General features: G+C 40.6%; 1 non-coding gene across 1 annotated transcript; it reads left to right on the top strand.

Moving 5' to 3' along the window:
- The first annotated feature begins 6470 nt into the window (after positions 1 to 6470).
- Positions 6471 to 6574, top strand: LOC148581254 (small nucleolar RNA R71). Its single transcript, XR_015895887.1, has one exon. It is a non-coding gene; the product is annotated as a small nucleolar RNA R71 (small nucleolar RNA).
- Positions 6575 to 6823: the final 249 nt, after the last annotated feature.

Below are 6823 nucleotides of genomic sequence, written 5' to 3'. Positions count from 1 at the left end.
GCATCAAAATCATACTGTTTGGATGGTTCATTGCTTTGTTATTCATTTAACCATTCTTGGTTACTTTAAGCTCAAGAAAATGCATAAAACCACTAAAACTAACAGAAAAATGCTAGTGAGACTAGCCTAAGATGCCTTGGCATCACAACACCAAACTTAATACTTGCTTGTCCCTAAGCAAGTCCTGAGTTATTTGAGAAAAAAGCATGAACAGAAAGCAATCCCATTGGCTATATTAGTAAGCACTTTAAGTTCATCAGAAGGGTTTTATGCAGAAAGTTGCAGCATCACTTTTTCATTCTTATCAGGTAAGATTATCACTTTTTCATTGCATCCATCAAACACTGCTATGGCCTCTTGTTACTCTTATGTCCTTGGCACTTTTCTCTTCTTTGTTTTTCTTTTCTTTTTCTTAGAGCTTCTTTGCTCCTTGTTTGCTTAGTGTCATGTGTTGCACCAGCCTTTGGCATTTTCTTTTTCTTATCAGTGCACTACACATATCCACTCCAGGCATTTTAGTTCACATTTCTTCTTGAGACATTGGTGCCCAGCACCTCTTTGTGTGACTAAATGTTTTGTATTTAGGTTGCTCTTGATAATGGACTTTTGGTTGATAATCCCGGGTTAGTTAACCCAAGTTACCAAGTGTTGAAACACTCCTCAGAACCTATTCATCCAAGCATATCCTTAATACATAAACACCACAGGCATTTGTCTCAGAAGTTCAAACCATTGGTGCCTAGCTTATTTTCTCAATTTTTTTGCTTTTTGGTTGCCCTTTTTCAGTATCTTTTTCTTCTTCTTTTTCTTTCTTTTTCATGGCCAAAGACATTTATTCATCAAGATCCATAGGCAGTTTTCAATTTCTACACAAAAAATGATAATTCTACACTCTATTTCCAGTGATCTGACTTAAACAATCAAGCATGCATACCACCACTTAATTCTACTTGATTTGTCACTAATTGAGCCAAGTTACTTTTGTTCAAACTTTTCTTTTATTTTTGGAAACAGAACAAGCATGGCAAGCACTTGTTTAAGAAGGTGAAGTTATATCCAAACATCTAGGCATTCACTTTATTCAAAGCAATAACAGACAAACATACTAGAGACTTTCATTCCAGAAAGATTCAACAATTACAGTTTAAATCAGAACAAGCATGCTTTTGTTTGCCCTTTTTAAAGAATTGTCAAGGAACAATACCACCTTGTGAAATTCCTTGTTTTCTCTTTGTTGCCAGGAAACAATTTGATTTCTCCTTCTTCTCCTAGTTGTTGTTTCATGCTCTTTCTAAGATCCTTGTTTCCTTTCCTGCAAGAGTGATGAAGTTGCTTGCTTCTCAAGCACTTGAGTGGTTAGCTTAACTATGTATGGGTAAGTGTCTGAGTCTTAAGTTGGTGTGTGAACACCAAACTTGGTCTTCTACTTACTCCTCTGCTCTTTGAGTTCTTGAATACTCTTTGGAATGAAGTTGTTACTAAGGATTTTAAGCATTTCTGTGATTGCTTAGAATGGTTGTTCCTTTCATATAATTCAAAGGTTGTTGTGTTCAGTTAATCTGTGTGGTGGAACACCAAACTTGGAGTCACACATTCCCCTTTGAATTATTGATCCACGAATTCATTGTTTGGTGTGAAACACCAAACTTAATTCCTTGCAATGCACAGAAACTACTTCACCTTTTTATTGAAACAAATAAAAGAAACAGCAAGGTAGTATTACCTCAGGTTGGGTTGCCTCCCAACAAGCGCTTTTTTAACGTCATTAGCTTGACGGTCAGCTGCCTCAGTTGAGGTGATATTTAACTTTGTCCTTCTCCTCCACATCTCCCAAGTAATGTTTGAGTCTTTGACCATTCACAGTGAAGGTTCGTTGTGACTTTTCTTCCATGATTTCTATTTGTCCATATTGGGAGACCTTGGTGACAAGGAATGGTCCAGACCACCTTGATTTTAGCTTCCCTGGAAATAGCTTTAGCCTAGAATTGTAGAGCAATACTTTTTGTCCCTCCTCAAATTTCCTTGGGGCTATGTTGCTGTCATGTTTCTTCTTTGCTCTTTCTTTGTAAATTTTGGCATTCTCATAAGCTTCAGCTCTGAATTCTTCCAACTCTTGAATTTGCAACATCCTTCTTTCTCCAGCAGCTTTGCTGTCCAAGTTCAAGAGTTTCAAGGCCCAGAATGCCTTGTGCTCCAACTCCAGTGGCAAATGGCAAGCTTTTCCATATACTAGTTGGTAAGGAGACATTCCAATTGGTGTCTTGAAAGCTGTCCTATATGCCCAAAGAGCATCATCTAGCTTAATCGACCAGTCCTTCCTTGAAGTTCCCACAGTCTTTTCCAGGATTCTTTTGAGTTCCCTATTAGATATTTCGGCTTGCCCACTCGTCTGTGGATGGTATGGTGTGGCTACCTTGTGTTTGACTCCATATTTTAGAAGCAATGCCTCTAATGGTTTGTTGCAGAAGTGGCTTCCTCCATCACTGATGATTGTTCTTGGAACCCCAAAACGGCAAAAAATGTGTTTTCTGAGGAAGTTCATGACTACCTTATTATCATTGGTTGGAGTTGCTATTGCTTCAACCCATTTGGAGACATAGTCTACTGCCACAAGGATGTAATTATTTGAGTATGAGGTGGGAAAGGGTCCCATGAAATCTATCCCCCATACATCAAACAATTCAAGTTCCAGAATGAATTGTTGTGGCATTTCATTTCTTCTTGGCAGGTTCCCCGCTTTCTGGCATTCATGGCAGTGCTTCACTAGTTCCTTTGCATCTTTGAAGATAGTGGGCCAATAAAAACCACACTGCAACACCTTAGCTGCTGTTCTTTCTCCTGCAAAATGTCCTCCATAAGTGGAGCCATGGCAGTCCCATAAGACTTCCCTTCCTTCTTCCTCTGATATGCATCTTCTGAGTATGCCATCCGAACATTTTTTGAACAAGTATGGTTCGTCCCAGATGAAGTATTTGGCATCATTTACCAATTTCTTCCTTTGATGCTTATTAAATTCCAACGGCAAACTCCCAGTGGCCTTGAAGTTCGCTATGTCTGCAAACCAGGGTGCTTTGTGAATTACCATGAGTTGTTCATCAGGAAAGCACTCATTTATATGTGTGCTTTGTGCGCTTCCTTCTTCACATGGTATCCTTGATAAATGGTCTGCCACCTTGTTCTCTACACCCTTCTTGTCTTTGATTTCAATGTCAAATTCCTGCAACAAAAGAACCCATCTAATAAGTCTTGGTTTGGATTCTTGTTTAGCAAGTAAGTATTTTAAAGCTGAATGATCAGTGAAGACAATGACTTTAGATCCAATGAGATAGGATCTAAATTTGTCAAATGCAAAGACTATTGCCAAGAGTTCTTTTTCAATGGTTGTGTAATTCCTTTGGTTATCATTCAAGACCTTACTGGCATAATAAATCACATGTACCAAATTGTCTTTCCTTTGTCCTAACACTGCCCCAACAGCAAGGTTTGATGCATCACACATCAGTTCAAAAGGTAAGTTCCAATCAGGTGGGGCAATGATAGGTGCAGAGGAAAGTTTTTGCTTCAAAAGTTCATAGGCTATCATGCAATTTTTATCAAATACAAAGGGTGTATCAGAGACAAGCAAGTTACTCAAAGGTTTGGCTATTTTAGAAAAGTCTCTAATAAACCTCCTGTAAAAGCCAGCGTGTCCCAAAAAACTCCTAATTGCCTTGACATTACTTGGTGGAGGTAATTTTTCAATGAGTTCCACCTTAGCTCTGTCCACCTCAATGCCTCTATTCGAGATTTTGTGGCCAAGGACTATTCCTTCTGTGACCATGAAATGACACTTTTCCCAGTTTAATACTAGGTTGGTCTCTTGGCATCTCTTAAGCACCAAGGCAAGGTGGTGTAGGCAGCTAGGAAAAGAATCTCCAAACACAGAAAAATCATCCATGAAAACCTCAATAAATTTTTCAATCATGTCTGAAAAGATGGACAGCATGCATCTTTGGAAAGTGGCAGGTGCATTGCACAATCCAAAGGGCATGCGTCTATAAGCAAAAACTCCATATGGACAAACAAATGATGTTTTCTCTTGATCTCTAGGATCAACTACTATCTGATTATAGCCTGAGTATCCATCCAGAAAGCAATAGTAAGCATGCCCTGCAAGCCTTTCAAGCATCTGATCCATGAATGGGAGTGGGAAATGATCTTTTCTGGTGGCTTCATTGAGCTTCCTGTAGTCTATGCACATCCTCCACCCAGTGACAGTTCTTGTGGGTATGAGTTCGTTCCTCTCATTTGGCACCACAGTTATGCCACCTTTCTTGGGCACTACATGGATGGGACTAACCCATGGGCTATCAGAAATGGGGTAGATTACCCCTGCCTGCCATAATTTCATGACCTCCTTTTGTACCACTTCTTTCATGACAGGATTCAATCTTCTCTGAGCTTGAATGTAGGGTCTAGCATCCTCTTCTAACAAGATTTTATGCATGCATATGGATGAACTTATCCCCTTTAAATCAGCTAGGGTCCATCCAATGGCGTCTTGATGAGTTTGTAGCACATTGATCAATTTTTCTTCCTGTTCTTGGCTCAGGGCAGCGCTAATGATAACAGGATAGCTCTCATTACTACCCAAGTATGCATACTTGAGATTAGAGGGCAATGCTTTGAGCTCAGGTTTTGGTGCTTCCTTCTCTTCCTTCACTCTATCTGGCATGCTTGGCATGGTTGTTTCAGCAGCCTTGATGTCATTATCTTCAATATCCTTGGTGAACTCCTCCTCTGCCACTTCCTTTGCTGTTTCCTCAAAGGTTTCTTGTACTGCAATGTCCACTACATCCACCCTCATGCATTCCTTTAGTGATTCTGATGGATAGCTCATTGCCTTGAAGACGTTAAACACCAATTGCTCATCATGCAGTCTAAGAGTGAGCTCACCCTTTTGGACATCTATGATGGCCCCTGCAGTAGCCAGGAAGGGTCTTCCCAGAATTATTGAAGCTTCGGCTTCTTCCTCCATATCTAATACCACAAAATCGGCAGGGAATATGAAATCTCCCACTTTTACCAACAAATCTTCAACTATCCCATGAGGGAATTTAAAGGTTCGATCTGCCAATTGGAGGGCCATTCTTGTTGGTTTGGCTTCCTCAATCTCCATTCTTCTCATCATTGTTAGAGACATCAAATTGATACTGGCCCCTAAGTCACACAAGGCCTTCTCCACCATGACTTCTCCTATGATGCAGGGGATTTGAAAACTGCCTGGATCCTTCAGTTTCTGAGGCAATTTGTGTTGAATGATGGCACTGCATTCTTCAGTCAACAACACAGTTTCCTCATTTCTCCAGCTTCTCTTTTTGGTCATTAATTCCTTTAAGAATTTTGCATAGAGTGGCATTTGCTCTATTGCCTCAGCAAACGGAATGTTGATTTGAAGCTTCTTGAAAATCTCCAAAAATCTGGAGAATTGGCCATCCTTTTCACCTTTCATCAAACGTTGAGGATATGGTGCCTTGGGTGTGTACGGCTTCAGGACCTCTTTTTCTTTTTCTCTTGTTGCAGACGGTGTAAAGGATTGTCCCTGTTCCTTGTCTCTCACATTTTCCTTTGCTTCATCCTCTGTGGGTTCACTTGAGATCTCCTTTAGCTTTTTTCCACTTCTGAGGGTTATGGCTTTACATTCTTCCCTTGCAATAGCCTTGGCAGCATGAGAAACACTTGGCCCAGGGATTTGCTTATACAAATACCCAATTTGATTTTCTAACTTCTGGATGGCAGCTCCTTGGTTTTGCAAGTTGGAAATTACTTCTTCCTTAAAAGCTTTCAATTCGGTTATGTCTTGACCCATGGTTGCAAGCATTCCTTCTATCCTGTTTAATTGATCTTGAAATTGTTGGTTCGGATTAGATTGGGTGGGTCGATTATTTTGGCCTTGATATGATGGTTGGGAGTAAGTGTTTTGTGTGGCTTGGTATGATCTTTGGTTGGAGTTTTGGTATGTGGACTTGTTATGTTGGTTTTGCTGGTTTCCCCACCCAAAGTTTGGGTGGTTTTTCCAGCCTGGGTTGTAAGTGTTGGAATGTGGATCATATGGTTGCCTTTGTTGATTTCCTACATAATTGGCCTCTTCCCAATCTCCTCCTTCAGTGCTTTCTTCCTCTTGATCTTGTGTGTGTATCGCAGCCACTTGCTTTGTTTCTAATTTCCTGGTGAGCTCTGCTAGTTGCTTGGCAAACACCTTGTTTTGGGCTAGGATTGTATCAACATGGTTCAGCTCCATGACTCCCTTAGTGTTGTGTCTCTCTGATGCATAGTAGTACTCATTCTCAGCCACTGTCTCAATCACTTCAATGGCTTCTTCCACAGTCTTTTTCCTGTTTAATGAACCTCCTGATGAATGGTCTACAGCCTTCCTTGATTCATAAGAGAGTCCATCATAGAAAATGTGCAATTGCACCCAGTCATGGAACATGTCTGGTGGGCATTTCCTTGTCAAATCCTTGAATCTCTCCCATGCCTCGTAGAGAGTTTCACCATCTTGTTGTCTAAAAGTCTGAACCTCAGATCGAAGCCTATTGACCTTTTGTGGGGGGTAGAAACGTGCCAGAAACTTGCTTTCCACCTCGTCCCATGTTGTTAGGCTCCCCCTTGGGAATGATTCCAGCCACTTAGCTGCCTTGTCCCTAAGTGAAAATGGGAACAAAAGCAGTTTATAGGCATCTTCCTGAACTCCATTGGACTTCACAGTGTCGCAAATTCTCAGGAATTTTGTGAGATGTTGGTTTGGGTCTTCATTAGCACTCCCACCAAATGAACAATGATT

Source organism: Arachis ipaensis, chromosome B10 (assembly GCF_059453495.1).
Source record: "Arachis ipaensis isolate K30076 ecotype BB chromosome B10, ASM5945349v1, whole genome shotgun sequence".
Taxonomy (NCBI): domain Eukaryota; kingdom Viridiplantae; phylum Streptophyta; class Magnoliopsida; order Fabales; family Fabaceae; genus Arachis; species Arachis ipaensis.
This window is presented reverse-complemented; position numbering and strand designations above follow the sequence as displayed.